The sequence below is a fragment of the Microtus ochrogaster genome, chromosome 6, assembly GCF_000317375.1.
Source record: "Microtus ochrogaster isolate Prairie Vole_2 chromosome 6, MicOch1.0, whole genome shotgun sequence".
NCBI classification, from domain to species: Eukaryota; Metazoa; Chordata; class Mammalia; order Rodentia; family Cricetidae; genus Microtus; species Microtus ochrogaster.
In genome coordinates this window covers 69,022,755-69,038,632 of record NC_022013.1, presented here as the reverse complement: position 1 = coordinate 69,038,632, position 15,878 = coordinate 69,022,755, and positions in this window count along the sequence as shown.

The following is a 15,878-nucleotide window of genomic DNA, read 5'->3' as shown; positions in this document are numbered from 1 at the left end:
GTAGGCTCTTTCTTCCTTCTGATCTTGTTCCCCCAAGGTGTTTGCCATCCAGATCTAGACAAGAAGCAGCTACCATCAGTGCCAAGAGGCTTAGTAATCAAAGTTTATCAGGCCATTCAATAATAGAAGTAGTAGTAGTAATAATAATAATTATTATTATTTTTCTGGGTGTGGAAGTGCATGCCTTAAATCCCAGAGAGGCAGAAGCAGGCAGAACTCTGTGAGTTCAAGACCGGCCTGGTCTACATAGTGAGTTCCAGGCCAGAGTTACATTGTAAGACCCTCTCTCAAAAAAAAAAAAAGAAAAAAAGAAAAAAGAAAAAACCACTATAACAACGAAATTAAATGAGTTGATCAAATGCCAGCGTGCCAGCTGCTCCTTCAGTCATCTTTGCTGGCAGCCTCGATGTTCGCTTGCCCATCTCGCCGTCTCCTCCATTAGAGCTAGTGGTGGAGAGGACAATGAGGAGGATGGAGAACTTTCGGACAAAAATTAAAATCGCTCACAGCCTCTCTTACCCTGCGAGGAAGAGGAAACTCTATGCCCTGTTCAGAACCTTTGAGTCTTTGCCCACACTCTCACACGGGAGGGAAGGCCTGAGACCACTCCCTCTGGTGTCCCTAGGATCTCTCAGGAGAGCCTGCACCAAGGAAATGACCGCAGCAGCTGCATCCTGACTTTGTTTCGGTTTTAGCACTCATTCTGGGAAAGAGAAGTCAGCTATCCCCGGCTGTCCAGAGGGCATCCTGGAGCCCATTCCCCAGATGGAGAGCTGGCAGGTTGCTGCGGTTACCTGTGGAGGGAGCGGCTTTCTCTCTGGTTGTCTGATCCCTTCTGCATCTTAAGCTCAGGCCTCAGACTCTGAACCTGCCGCTTCCCATATCAGATAGCAGTAGGCGTGGGACCCAAACGTGCTCTATTTGATGACAAAAGGGTTATGTCATCTTCTCAGCCTTACTTTGTGCTTCTGCCCGTCCTCAGTGTTTCTCATCTTTACAGAAATCCATTAATCCTCACCATATGCGACATGTATGTCTTGTTTGTAAGAGCTTGAACGTGATCCTCTAGGTTGAGGTACAAGCTCTCAGCATCCGCCCTATTCTCAGCCACACTGACCCTTTTGTTGTTTTCCCAACACGCTGCCATCTTTTATGTGCTCACCCTTTGGGTAGACTTTTGCCTCATCCTATACGGGAGGCGGCACAGCTTCTGAGTTTCTTCATTCTGAAAACAAGGGCAATAATAGTAATCTAAAGGAGCAGACAGATAAATGGCTTCTTTAATGATCAGAGGTGCTAAGCTAGGGCGCTTCAGTGCTCAGGAGCCCCTGAAATCACTTTCTGGAGCGATAACTCCCTCACCCTCCTGTCCCTGCCTCCTCGGTGTTGGGATTGCAGATCTCCACCACCAAGCCTGCTTATTACCTATGTCATAGGGAATTTGCCTACAGATCTTTTCTGTTTCTGGAATTTGAAACAAACTTGGAAGGAGAAATGACCCAACGAGAGAATAGGTTAAAGTGATAAAGTAGAGTCAGTTAAGAGAATGAATGGACCCCTACGCTTCAGAAGGGCTCAAAGGGAAGGGGAAGCAAAAAGACAGTTTCAAAGGAAGCCCTCATGTAACAGTGCTTAGGCTCATGACTAGCTTTCCTTCAAGAAAGGTTTCCTTCTTTCCCCACTAACTGTTTGTCAGAGTTGCAACTCTTTCTGACTCTTCTCCATCCTGTCGGTCCAGAGCACCCCAGTTAACCTGCATTTGACTGAAAATGTGGTACCTACAATTGGCAAACGCCCTTCAGATGGCCGAGTCTGAGACAAATAAAATATGCAAGCAACATTTTATTTTTAGTTTTTACAATTAAGCAACTACACTTGTGACGGGATGTAAACAGTGATACTGCACTGATGCTAGCTCATCATTTCAGCATCTACAAAGGAAATGGTTTGAAACCACGAGGACACAGGGCAGGGGTGGGATATGGGAGAAGGGAGGATTTGTGAAGTGTTTTGTTTTGGTTTGTTTTTTTGTTTTGTATGCTTGTTTTTTGCTTGTGCCACAGTTCTTCCTCACATCGAGGAAGGATGGGAAATGGGTAGTCTGCTCCTCCAGCCTAATGAAACAGTTCATGGGGTCAGCCACACAAGTCTGAAATGTGGCCCTTGAAGTCAGGAGGTGTAGTGGGGAATGAATCGGATTTAGGATCGAGGAAGCTGAAGTAAGCTATATAGGACCGAAAAACTTCGTTGGGAATCAGTCCACATCATGGAGCATCCTGGAGCCCTGGGATCACTGCAGAGGGAAAGCGTATGCCTTGATTCTTATGCAATAAAGCTCTGGGACAGGCAAAAAAGGCACCAAAACTTGGATTTCCATCTTGATCTTTAAGGTTGAGGGAAGATATGCAAACAAACAACCGAAAGACAGATGCATCCACCTTAATACATTAACGAAGTATTTACCAGAAGGAAAACTTGCCAAAACATCCACGAAAGTGTCCCTAGGAACAGTCCCATGTACCAAGCTCAGAGAGCAGGAAGTCACCCATTCAAACAGAACAATAGAATCCTACTATTCTTTTACCTTCTCGGCCTCCCTCCCTCCTCCTTTGGTCATTCAGATCCAATAGGTTATACGTATCTGTCATCATTTAGAGAGGCTGGTTACAAATTACTATTGGTTAGGGTATGAGACTAACTACTCTTAGTCCCAGATGTTTCATGCTCATACAGGATTTTATGTGATGTAAATTTAAAGTTATTTTTGTTAATGCATGTTTCTGGTTTTGTTTAAAATATTGTAGCCATATAATATATTATAAACTACTGAGGGAAACCACATGAAAGGCTTTGGTAAGAGTTTTTATTTTGTCTGAAAACCGAGAAAGACTTTGATAAAAAGCAAAAAAGGCTGGAAAGCGAGAAAAAAAGCAAGAGATTGAAAGAATGAAAAGAGGAAAAATGGATTAAAGGTATATGAAAGTTACGGAAGGTCAGGAGGGGCTGTGAACTGTGTTTGCTGTGGTTTCTCATACCTGCAAATAACTGAGAATGATTATTTTGCTGGAAAGTTTGTCTATGTAAGTTTTCTTTCAAGCATGGAGCTGAGACAGAAATGGTTTGGATATTTTTGCTGTCTCTGCCACCCATCACTGCTCTGGCCATATTTATGTGCCTGCCTTCAGAATTTATCTCTGAGCTCTAGTTACTGGATTTGACTTAGCAGAAATTCAGATGACTTTTTGGTATAGATATGTTAAAACTGTTTTATGTTGTTTTTTTTAATTGAAAAACTAGCTATAGAGTTGGATTATGGTTCTTTCTTTGTTAGACCAACGTTCATTTAAAAGTTTACCCTGTCACTCTTCAGTCTGAGCCCCTGACACAATGACAAGGAGAAGAAAACAAAGCAGAACAGTAAAAAAAAAATTATACTTGGTTTATGTGGACATTCTGTAGCTTCAGGTTTATAAGTTTATTTTGTTAGATATGTCAAAAATCTGTTAGAATTAAAATAAAACTAGTTAAAAGTTAATTAGTAACACTGGGAATTGATAACTTAAAATCTATGCATGGATAATTTTAAAGAAACCGTAAGGCATGGTTCTGTTGGACCCTAGAGTCCAATTACCGAGGAGGAGTCACCCCAAGAATTCACTCTCACACCACAGTTGATATAGCAAGAGGATTTTAATTCTGCAGAGGCAGGGTCACTCAGCATTCAATGCCAAGGACCCCGAATGCCTGTTACAAGCCATTTTTAAAGCAAAAAGCCATAGAAACAAGGGGGGAACTCGGGGGTTGTTTTCCAACTATTAGGATTGGCTTATTCGGGGTGGGGGGGAGGTTTCTAATAACAAGTGGTCTGAGCCAGGGCTGGAGAGTGGTTGCCAGATGGGGGTCATTCTGACCCCTTTCCAGGGACAGAGTCAAAACATCTGTGGACATCTGTGGGTTATCTTGTCTCAATTCTAGGAATGGAACCTCTATTTGGAGACCATCCACAAGGACATAGGGAGATGGAAAGTTCCCAAAATTTCAGTACGTGCCTGTATAGTTGTTAGATTCCCGGGGGCGGGGGGCACTAAGGCATTAAGACTGAGGGCTCAGTAATGGCCTCAGAATTGTCTTAAAGTTCTACAGTTCCATTTTAAATTTTGGACCGCCATTTTGCTAGAGTTAAAAAAAAAAAAAAGAATGCCGCATAATTTCACCACCATCTTGAATAAAGGTGACCACGTGGTGTGGGCCTAACTAGGAAGGAAGGGCAGATCCCCAAGATAGTTTAAATTGGGATAGATTTGTGCATGATGACTCTTGGCCCATTCTAATATATATAATTTAATGTATTAAAGTTGCACCTCAATGTTTTTATTCTCAAAAATGTACCTTACTCTGCCAGCTAGGCTTTGTTAATTTAGGAGTCACCTAGGTGATAATGGTTATAAAGACATAAAAAGATCATCGGAAACAACTGAGGTTTTCAAATGTATGGCAGGACTAGAGTCCTAAAGAGAGTTCAGTTACAAGGATGGACCTTAATAGTTTTCGAAATGCCAATGCCAGGTGATTGCCACCAGAAGCACCAGCTACAGTGAAATGGAGCAGGCTGAGATCTAAAAGACAGGCTATGTATGTGCTGTCAAGGATGGGACCAAAGAGGCACTTTATTTTTGATATTACAGGAAGACATTTAAGAGATTTTAATTTTTTAAAACATGTTTAAAATACTTAAATTTATAAGGCGGTGGGACATCTGTGCTTATAAAATGCTTTATGTTGTTAATGTTTGGACTTAATAAAAAGCTAAAAAATTAGGGTGACAGCCATAAGCACAAAATGCTAACCAGAAACTGGCATGTTCATTTCTTGTAATACAGCAAGACAATGGCCTAAGCAGTCTGGCAAAGGGCTTGAAACAGTTTCTCAGTCCTCTGGGTCTCTACACTTTAGTGGTTAAAAAAACCCTATTTTACAGGGGTAGCCTAGGACCACCTGCACATCATATGTTTGCATTGAGATTCATAACAATGACAAAACTGCAGTTGTAAAATAACAACAGGAAAAATTTTGTAATGGGGGGTCAGCACAACATGGGGAAAGCTTTAAAAACTTGAGAATCAGTGGCTTAGAAAATGTCTCCATTTACTCAAGGTCTGCTCAGAAGTAAGGGTGTATGTTTGGCCTCCTTGTCTTTGCTAATTCTGCTAAGCTTAAGGTATTTGGATAAACTGAGTCACATAAAATTTTTTATATTGATACTAAGAGAAACTTCAATTGAAAACTTGTTTGTTTTCTAAAGCTTGTACTTCTTCACAGAGACAGAACTACAAAGTCCTTTCCCCAAGGTCAGGCTTTTGATGAAGCTCCCAGTTCCTCAGTTGCCTGGAGAAAGTTCTTACTTCCGAAGAAGGGAGTTGCCCTCCTCATCTCTGGCAAAAGGAACTTGTGGCCCTTCTCTGGACTGTGGTGCCTTAGAATTTGTCAAGGGCAATCCTAGCCCCTAGGCTTGTTCCTGTTCCTATTTCACCCTGGAACCTTTTCCTCGTCTTGGCTGAAGACAGCATTTACCTCTGGGTACAAACTTGTTCTGTTTTTACCTTCAGAATGACTCTTATTAGCTTCAACTCAAAATCATTACTTTTTTAAAGGCTAAACCTGAAAGAATGTAAGGTTTTAGTCTTATAAAAGCTGCTAACTTATTATAAACTGTTAGGAAATACAAGTTAGTCAGTCATCCTTAAAGTACTGATATAAGTAATTACAGGGATAAGTCTTATTTGCTTCCCTGTGTATGTTTTCAAAGACAAAACAAGTAACTAGAAACAAAGTTTGTCTGATAAGATATATCTAGGTAGCCCTCATACTTCAGAGATCTACAGAATATGGCATTTAAAATAATGATTTAAAAGCTTATTATATTGTACAGAGACTCTGAGATCCTAGCAGTGACCCTTGGTCTCCAAAGAAGATTATGGGACACCATGATGTCTCCACCTGGATTACGACAACGCTGACCACTGGGCAAGGTGCCCCAGTGCAACACCTGCTGCCAGGACCCGGCCCAGACTCTGAACAAACAGCAGGACATTGGAGAATTGATTACACCACTTTTGCCTAGACAAAATAAGGTCAGTCTTTTCCATGTCCCTCTTCCACAGGGGAAAAAATTCACCTCATAGGCCTGGCTTAGACAGTAAGACTGCTGTTCTGGATACTTCTCCCTCCAATGCTATGGAGACCTGGGTATGGCTAACTGTTTATGGAATCTGGTCCCTGCCATTTTTTAATAGTTTCAGAAGCTGCTTGATCTGTACTCAGGTATAAATTATTTATCAATCTGAGATCTCTGATAGTATTAATGGCTAGGCCAGCTATAATGTCAGTTTAGCAGCAACAGGTATCCAGACCCTTCCACAAAGCTATAGTCAGCTTGTTGGCTCATTTTATACAGAGAGAAATCAATCCTTGCTTTTTTTTAAAGCTACTAGGTCTCTTGATTTAAAAAAAATGTTTTAAGATATTGTCTGAGGATATAGACTCATAAGCTTTGAGGGTCTAAAAAATGAGGTAAGACGTAAATACAAGTTAAGATATGGAAAATGTTTCTGATTTCTTTTCTTTTCTATGGTACAGTTCTGATAAGCTCATAGAGCTTACTGTTTGGGGCACAAGCTCAAGATTTTAGAATAAATTTTAGATTTATTCTGGTTGCCATCTAAACATGAACTTAAAGGTGTTTCTCATCAAGCCAAAAATATCTCTGTCCAGTCCATACTCAGCTCTCTGTACAGCAGAAAAATACGCATGCTTCTAATCAAAATCTATAGTTTCAGTGAGGACTCAAAGGTGTGAGTCTATTCCTGCTGTTTAACAGATACCTGTTATCTGCCTTTTTTCCTACAATATGGATTTCAATATGGGCCTGAAAGTTTCAATTGTATTATTTTTCTTTAAGTATATACATTTTAACTTCTGTTCATAGTTTAAACGTATCTCAATAGATTTCCACTTGACTGGCAGGTACATCTACGTACCAGTTGCTGACTACAACCTTCTCCAAATGATTGCGAGCCCTGGACTTGTTGAGAGCTGATGTGGACCAGTCCAGCTGATGATGTGAAGAGCTGATGTGGACCAGTCCAGCTGATGATGTGAAGAGCTGATGTGGACCAGTCCAGCTGATGATGTGAATTCTCCCTGTCTCTTCAACAGAGTATACGGACCACATGTTTCTGATGAGTGCCCCATTGCCTGAATTCCCCCCTTACCTTTGGCTAGCCTTTCAGCCTTCTTGGGCCCTGATGACAAGGCCCCAATGTCAGCTTGAAGTAGTTGCAGAAGGAAACACATTGTCCCATGCTCCCTGCCCAGAATAGGTTGAAACGCTGAGACAAGGGGGAACTCCCTGGCATGGGGGACAAAAAATAGTTACCTATAATGCCCATTGACATATCCAAAAAAAAGGTCCAGAGTTGTCAATTAATGGATTTATTAACTAAAATGGCTCTACAATAACAAGACACCTTGGTTCTTTATGCAGAACCACAGAACCAAGAGGAGATTCTGAATTTTAATTACTATCGGATTGTACTCAAAGATCAGAGCTCCAGGGCCTGGTAGGCTGGCCACTGCTTTGGAAAAATCTGTCAGTTAATGTTTTTTTTCAGGTCCCAATAATTTCTCCTTAAAACCAACAGGACCTATGGTTGGGTCCTGTCATTAGTACCTGTGAAGGGGGAAATGTAGGACCCAGTCATGACACGTTCTATAGAGGCCTGAGTCTCACCAGTTAACCCTGAGGCAATACCTGTTTCCAAAAAAGACCACAAACTGAGACTACCCAAGCACCACCCAGGAACAGACCTTCCAAAGGAAATTCCTAACGTTCCAACTGTTGTAGACAGGATCTCCTGCCAGCACACATTCACCAGGACACTCCTAGACAAATGTCAGCCCATCAGGAGTCCTGAACCTTACAAATCCCTCACCCCAACTTCTGCTATCATAAAAAAAACCCACCCCAACTGAGCTCAGGGCTCTCTGTTGTGCCAATGCATAGGACACACGGAGAGTCCGAGCCCTAAATTGAATAAGAATAAAGGCTCTTTGCTTTTACATTCGGGACTCGGTGTCCTTGCTGGTTTTTGGGAGACTCCACAAACTGGGCATAACAAGTGTCGGTCATGCTGGGTCTTGGACGATGCTTTGAGGAAGGTAACGTGAGAAGAATAAACCGAGTGAATTTTAAATGGGTCATTAAAGGCAAAAAGCTGTATTTTGATCATGCTATGAATTGTGGTTTCCACATACAAGTTATTCACTTCATTTGAAAAAAAATTTTTAACATAGGCTCTCACGCTCCAACTTTAACTAGCCTTGAATTCACGATGTAGACCACATTAGCTTCAAGCTCATGGAGATTTGCCTGCCTCTGCCTCCTAAGTGCTGGGACTAAAGGAATGCACCATCACTCCTGGCTTTGATTTTTTTTTAAATACAGATATCATTAATGAAAGGCTGAGGCTGTAGCCCAGTAGTAGAGTCCTTGACTCCAATGCATGAGGTTCTAGGTTCAATTCTCAGTAATAATTAAAAGAAATTATTAGTTAATACAGCCTTTGTTTTAAAAAATCATGTAGAAAAAATATTGAATTCTACTTTTGGTTACCACTTTCCCACCTACTCCCTTGGTAATTACAGACATAACCACCATTTAACACTTCTCTGTAGCTTTGGAGCCTGTCCTGGAACTTGCTCTTGTAGACCAGGCTGGCCTTGAACTCACGGAGATCCATCTGACTCTGCCTCCCAAGTGCTGGGATTAAAGGCATGCACCACCACTACCTGGCTACGTGTGCACTCTTACGACCTTTTCCCTTCCTTTCTTCCTTCCTTCGTTCCTTCTTTCCCTCCTTTCCTCCTCCACTTCTCTTCCTCCTCTCTTCTTCACAAGGCAAGGTGTATTAGGAGCCTTTCTCATGCCATGATAAAACTCCATGACCAAGGCAACTTATGGAAGAATGAGTTTGCTTGAGCTCCCTGTCCCAGAGGGTTAGAGGTCACGACGGCCAGGACAACATGGCAGCAGGCGTGGCAACGGGGGGAGCAAGCTGAGCTCTCACAGCTTGAACGTCCAGCACCAAGTAGAAAAACAAAATAGAAATGGTGGGAACCTTTAAACAGTCAAAACCTGCTGTCAGTGAGGTATTTCCTCCAACAAGAATGAACTTCCTAACAGCACTACCAACTGGGCATACCAGGAACGTTTTCATTCAAGCTGTTACACAAGGTCTCATTCTAATACTGGCTGACCTAGAATCCATTATATATAGCCAAGGCTAACCTGAGCCACAAAGCAAGAACCTAGCTCAAGCAAACTAGGCTCTTCTCTCCAAAGAAAAGACATTTGGGTGGGGCTCTACTTCACAAGAAATTTACTGGTTGATTACTATTGAGCCATTTCTTGCCTTTTAAATACTTAGATACCAGTTGTATCTAAGTTACCAGCCTACTCTATAGTTCTAATACCCAGCTCACAATTCTCTCTTGCTCTTGTCCACAAAACTGTTGGAAAGGGGGAAGTGGTCGTGTGCAAGCATTCTGCTACTCTGCCTATCTAGAAACAAACCGGACGTCAAGGCAAGAGCGATGTTAGCAAGCTGATGCTGGCACCTAGTGGACACTGTTCTTTCTGTTCTTGTTATGATAGTTTGTTTTTAGACTACAAAACAATGGATTTTATTATAACATTTTCATACATGTTTATCATAATTATACTCTGTTAATATTCATACCCCATTATTCTCCTTGACCTCTTTCACCTCCCTCTGGCTCTCTCTCCAAATTGTCCCTCTTCTGCTTCCATGATTGTGTGTGAATACACATATATGTATATATACACATAAGTGCACATACACACACATATATGTGTACGTACATATGTATATTTTTCTCATTACTGTGACAAAATATCTGACAGAAGAAACTTAAGAGAAAAGAGTCTTTTATTTTCTGAGGCAAGGTCTCACTGTAGCCCTGACTGGCCTAGAACTTGCTAGTAGACCAGGCTGGCCTCAAATTTGCAGACTTCTGTTTGCCTTTGCCTGCAGAGGCACTACAGGCATGCACCGCCACACCCCACCGGAGGAAGGACTTTATCACCCATGGTTTTAGAGATTGTAGCCCATTGTGCTTAGCGGTAGGAGGGGTTCCAAGGAAGCAGCAGTGTATGTCATAGAGCCTCAGTGGGCAACTGGACCAGGAAGCAAAACTCAGGCCAAAAACTAGAGATGGATGTAATCTTCAAGGCCCACCTCAACTGACCTCCTGCTACCATTTAGGGTCCAAACCCCACAGACTCCACAAGCAGCAATAGCGCCATGAGCCAGGAACCAAGTGCTCAAACAAACTGCATGGATGAGTTCATAGGTAGTTGGCCTAGATTCACACATAAGAGAAAGCTTGAAATATTCTTTCTTCTCATTACCTTCTCCTGTTCCCCTTCTACCACCCTTTATACTTTTTATGACCACTCAGTCGCCTCTCTGCTCTCATGTCGTATAGATGATGTGTGTTCATATATATGTGACACTTATATGTATCTGTGCATACATCACACACAGATGATTTAAATCTAAGTTCTGCATATGAAAGACATTATGTAATGTTTGTCTTTCAGAGACCAGTTTCTTGTGCTTAACACATGATCTCCACTTCTATTTTTCTATTTACTTTCTTGAAAATGATCTAATTTTTTCCTTTTTCTTTTTTCTTTCTTTCTTCCTTTTTTCCTTTTTTCTTTTCTTTTTTTTAGGCAAGTTTTCTCTGTGTAACAGCTCTAGCTGAACTTGCTTTGTAGACCAGGCTAGCCTCAAACTCACAGAGATCCTCCTGCCTCAGCCTTCCGAGTACTGGGATTCCAGGTATGTGCCACCACTGCCCGGCTGACATAGTTCTTTTTTTCCTATAACTGAATACACCTTCTTCACTGTGTACATTTATTACATTTGTTACCCAATCAATCACCTACTGATGGGCATTGAGGCCTTGGCTACTGTGACTGCAGTGTTCTCAGAGGAAGAAGAAGGGCATATTTGGTGCCAAGCTTTGACAGTCTTTTAGCAGTTTAAGAAGAATGAAATACAGAAGGGTTTGGAACCCATCAAAAGATGGACCCGTAGTTTACAGAATTTCTGCTTTTTATCATTTAAAATCCTCAGAGAATGGTAGTACGGACATAACTAGCTTTGTTTCTTTGAATGGGGACACTGATGTACACAAAGCTTATTTGCTTTAGCTGTAATCATTCAAGAAATAGATGGCAGAATCGAACTAAAGTATAGGGCACATGACAGTGGGAAAGAGGGGCCGTGGCCATTCCCCTGCCCTCTGCGTGTCTGGGAAAAGATTAGAGGAGAGTATCTATGTAAAACATATTCAGCAAAACAAGATATGGAACAGAAAACATCTCTTGTGTCCCTCGACCAGTTCATCTCACGCTGTTTACCAGTTCCTCCCAGAACCAAAACAGGAAGTGAGAGCATGACCTAGGGGTCACTAATCAGTTTCTGCCCCAGTGCTTCTCAGAAGGACAACACTACATGCTAAATTTGCAAATTTAGTGGAAAGAGGTGGATATTTGGTCAAACATTTAAATTGTCCCCGTTCAGTGAGGTGCTCAGCCATAAGGTGGTGGCGCGTGCCTTTAATCCCAGCACTTGGGAGGCAGAGGCAGGTGGATCTCTGTAGCAGACTGTCTTGGGACCACCACCCTGCTCCCAAATCACGACATGGAGACTTATTATTTTTTATGAAAGGTGTCATATTTTATGCTTGTCCCTCTAGCTCTTATAGCTTAATTTAACCTGTTTTTCTTCATCTACATTTTGCCTCAGGACTTTTTACCTTTCTTTCATTTTGTATGTCCTACTCCGTGTCTGTCTGCCTGGCAGCTGCCTGGCTGGCTGGCTGAGGGCATTTCCCTCTCTTCCTCCCTCTCTTCCTCCCTCTCTTTCTCCCTCTTTTTCTCCTCTCTCTCCTCTTCTTGTATTTATTCTCTCTGCTTGCCAGCCCCGCCTATCCCTCTACTGCCTCACTATTGGCCATTCAGCTTTTTATTAAACCAATCAGCTGTCTTAAGCAGACAAGGTGAAACAGCAACACATCTTTACATAACTGAACAAATGCAGCACAAGCAATGTAACATATATTTACATAGTTAAAGTAGTAGTCCACAACAGAGCTCTGTGAGTTTGAGGCCATCTTGGTTGACAGAGTGAGTTCCAGGACAATCAGGGCTATACAAAGAAACCCTGTCTCAGAAAACAGAATGAAACAAACAAACAAAAAATAAAAAACAAAGCAGAACAGAACTCAATGAGGTGCTCAACTCCAGTGAGTCACATCTGGCCCTAGGGTTCTGTGGAACTCAAGGATTTCCTCAGATTATTGACAATAAATGGACTTTCAAGGGAAAGATTGACATACCTCTCTGAAAATACAAATCTCTAAAAAAATATAACCTTTTTTTTTTGAGACAAGCCTTGCTAGGTATGTAGTCCAGTTTGACCTTGAACCTGAAATACTCTTCTCAAAAGCCTAATGCTGAGATTACAGGAGCGTGGCACCATAGAATTTGAAATAACAGTTGGACTTTGGATGTGGTTGTAGCAGGGTAGATGTTTTAGATCCATTCACCTGTAATCCTCATGACTACTGAATGTTTGGGTTGTTGGGCATAGTGACTCATCTCATTCAACAGTTTCATTTCCACACCACTGCCAGGCGGTTCTCCTAGCCACACTGTCACCTGCACTCCAGCTTCTCATCTTCTGGAGACCCTGCTATCTAGTGTCGCTTGGGATTTCTTTCTCTCACGAATAAGACACGGATGGATAAGTTAATTCTTATTACAACCTGCTATGAAGCCATGCTTATGCAAGAGGGAAAGCTGAGAGCCTTTGTAAGAGCATTTGATCATACATTGGTAAGTAGCAGGACAGACGCAGCCCAAAATCCAGGCTGAGGTTCCCACCAGGTTCAGACCATGTTCTTCAAAGGCCACACTAAATCCGAGCCCACCATGTCCCAGGCACCTGCCTTCTCACAAACACAGGCAAAGTAACCCAAGTGCAGCATCATTGCCCGTTCGCGGTTTTGTGCAGCATTCTCATCTGGGATCTTTAGAGCATGTTTCATGTGTATCTTTATGGCTGTCCTAGCCATTTTTAAAAAAGATTTATTTTTATTTATGTGTGTGTCTGTGTGAGTGTATGCTGCATGTATGTAGGTGCCTGCAGAAGTCAGAAGGGGGTGTCAGATCCCTTGGGGCTGGAGTAGGAAGCTATTAGCTACCTAGTGTGGATGCTGTAAACCAAACCCCAGTTCTCTGGAAAAGCAGCAAGCACTCTGAACTGCTGAGCCATGTCTCCAGGCCCTCTCCTGGATCGGAAGTCCCACAAAGAGTATAATTGCAGGCACCTGTAACCGCAGCCCGCGGAGAGTCATGTTTGAGGCTGACATAGGCTGCATAGTGATTGCTGAGGTTTCAGAATGAGCTGTGTCAATAAATAAATAAATAAATAAATAAATGAAAACCCACAAAACAAGCCAAGTGAAAAAAGAAAGAAAGAGAAGAGAACACGAGCAGAACAAAATAGCAGAACTTGCCATTTACTGATACAGCTCTGGATGCCAGAGCGTTGCCAATCTGCTGAAAATAGAAAGGGGAACTCGCCTCTGCACCATGATGGGGAGGAGAAGGGGGAAGAGAGGGAAAATTTCTTTGCCAATTGCCCAGAAGAGAGGTACATTTACAGCAAGTACTCTTAAGGATGAAAATGAGGCTTTTTTTTCCCCCCAGAAACAACCCAAAAGTGAGAGTATTGTACGATGTGTGTCCTCATGGTTATTGGTTATATTGTTTAAAAAGGGCACTTCTGAAAAATTCAAGCCACCCCACCCTTGATGGCTTGATCTCTTAGCGAAATTCTTATTGTTCAGTGCTTATCAAGCAGCTAGGTGTAGTGTTTCTGTCCTGTAACCCCAGCATTCGGGAGACAGAGTCGGCAGCATCCTGACTAGGAGGCCAGTTTGATCTACACAGTGCATTCCCAGATAGCAAGCTGGTGGAGACTCCTAGCAAGACTTTGTCTCAAGACAAATGAAGGAAGGGAGAGAGAGGAAGGAGGGGGAAATGAATCAAGATTGCTGGCTTCTCTATGATGCAATAAGCAGATAAACAGTGACTATGAGTGTGTAAGTGAGAGTGTGTGTGTGTGTGTGTGTGTGTGTGTGTGAGAGAGAGAGAGAGAGAGAGAGAGAGAGAGAGAGAGAGAGATCAGTTCCAAGGAAAGAACCTCTCCTTTCTTTGACTAGGAGTAACCAAGACGCCTCTCTAAAAACAGCATTTCTTTCCTTGAGCTCAGTATGCTGATGATTCTTTTTTTAATTTCTTTCTTTTTTGGAGGGAAATTATTTGACATTTTAATGAAGGAATATTGGACAAAAGTAATCACTAAAGTTGGATAAAAGAGAAGTTTCAATTCACTATAATATTCTGCACCATTATATGTACCTGCCACTGCATAACTGAGAAATCATGTTACAAACACCCATCAAATATTGACATTTATTATTAGGTCTCTGTTTTCAAGTACATCTTTTAATTACCTATTAGTGATATAGAATAATATTGATTTCTTTTTTCTATTTTTATTATGTAAAACAATTAAAAGTTAAAATATATTTTGATCATATTCTTCTCTTCAAGTTCTTCCAGATCTTCTCCCCTCCCTATCCACCCAGCTTCAAGCTCTTTCTCAAAAAGCAAACAAAAAAATCAATACAGCAATAAAACCCCTCAAAACCAAGAAAACAAAGTAAAAGCTGCTCAAAAAGAAGAAAACAAAAAGCCTAAACTGTAACAAATAAAAGCAAGCATGCACACACACACACACACACACACACACACACACACTCACACACTTTCTCTCTCTCTCTCTGTCTCTGTCTCTCTCTCTCCTCTTTCTGTCTCTCTGTCTCTCTCACATACACTCTCTCTCTGTCTCTCTGTCTCTCTGTGTCTCTCTGTGTCTCTGTGTCTCTCTCTGTGTCTCTGTCTCTGTCTCTGTCACACACACACACACACACACACACACACACTGTGCAGTTCATTATTTGTTGGTCAACTACTCCTGAACATGAGGCCTGCCCTGAGAGGTTGATGCCACTCAATTGGAGGAAACTGATTTTCCCTCTCCCAGCAAGTATAAATGACAGTTATGTTGTCAACCTTCACCCTAGTGGGTAGTTTTTCATTAATTCATTCATTTAAAAAAATAACAAAATAAAATATAAAAGATAAAACAAAAAACGATCCCATTGGAGGTGTAGAGAAGTGGTTTCTTCCATAAGGGCAAATGGCGCCATCTCGTGTCTAAAAGCACAAATAGAGAATTATTAAAATAAGCTTCAGAAATTAATGCCAGGTTCTGAGGGTATTCAGCCTAACTATGTCTCCTATCTCCATTCTTGAAGGACCTTACGTTAGGTCTCACAGGCAGTCCAATATCCATAAGTAAGTTTGAACTGGACTATAGGAGGATTTCTGGCGGTTAGATAAAAGCCAGCGTTTCTCAGGTACATGTAGAACTGGTCACCTGCCGAGAGGAGGCATTTCCCTTACCTCTGCCAAGAAGAGATATATGGCTCGATTGACATATACATGTGGTTATGTTTCAAAGCCCATAATGGAGGCTAAGATCCTTCGGTCCCACCCATAAGTACTTGTTACACATTTCAAAGTCAAGTCAGCAGTATCCTGGCCTTCCCACCTCAGAGTGTGCTCTTTCTATACCCCCTACCTTCAGTTATGC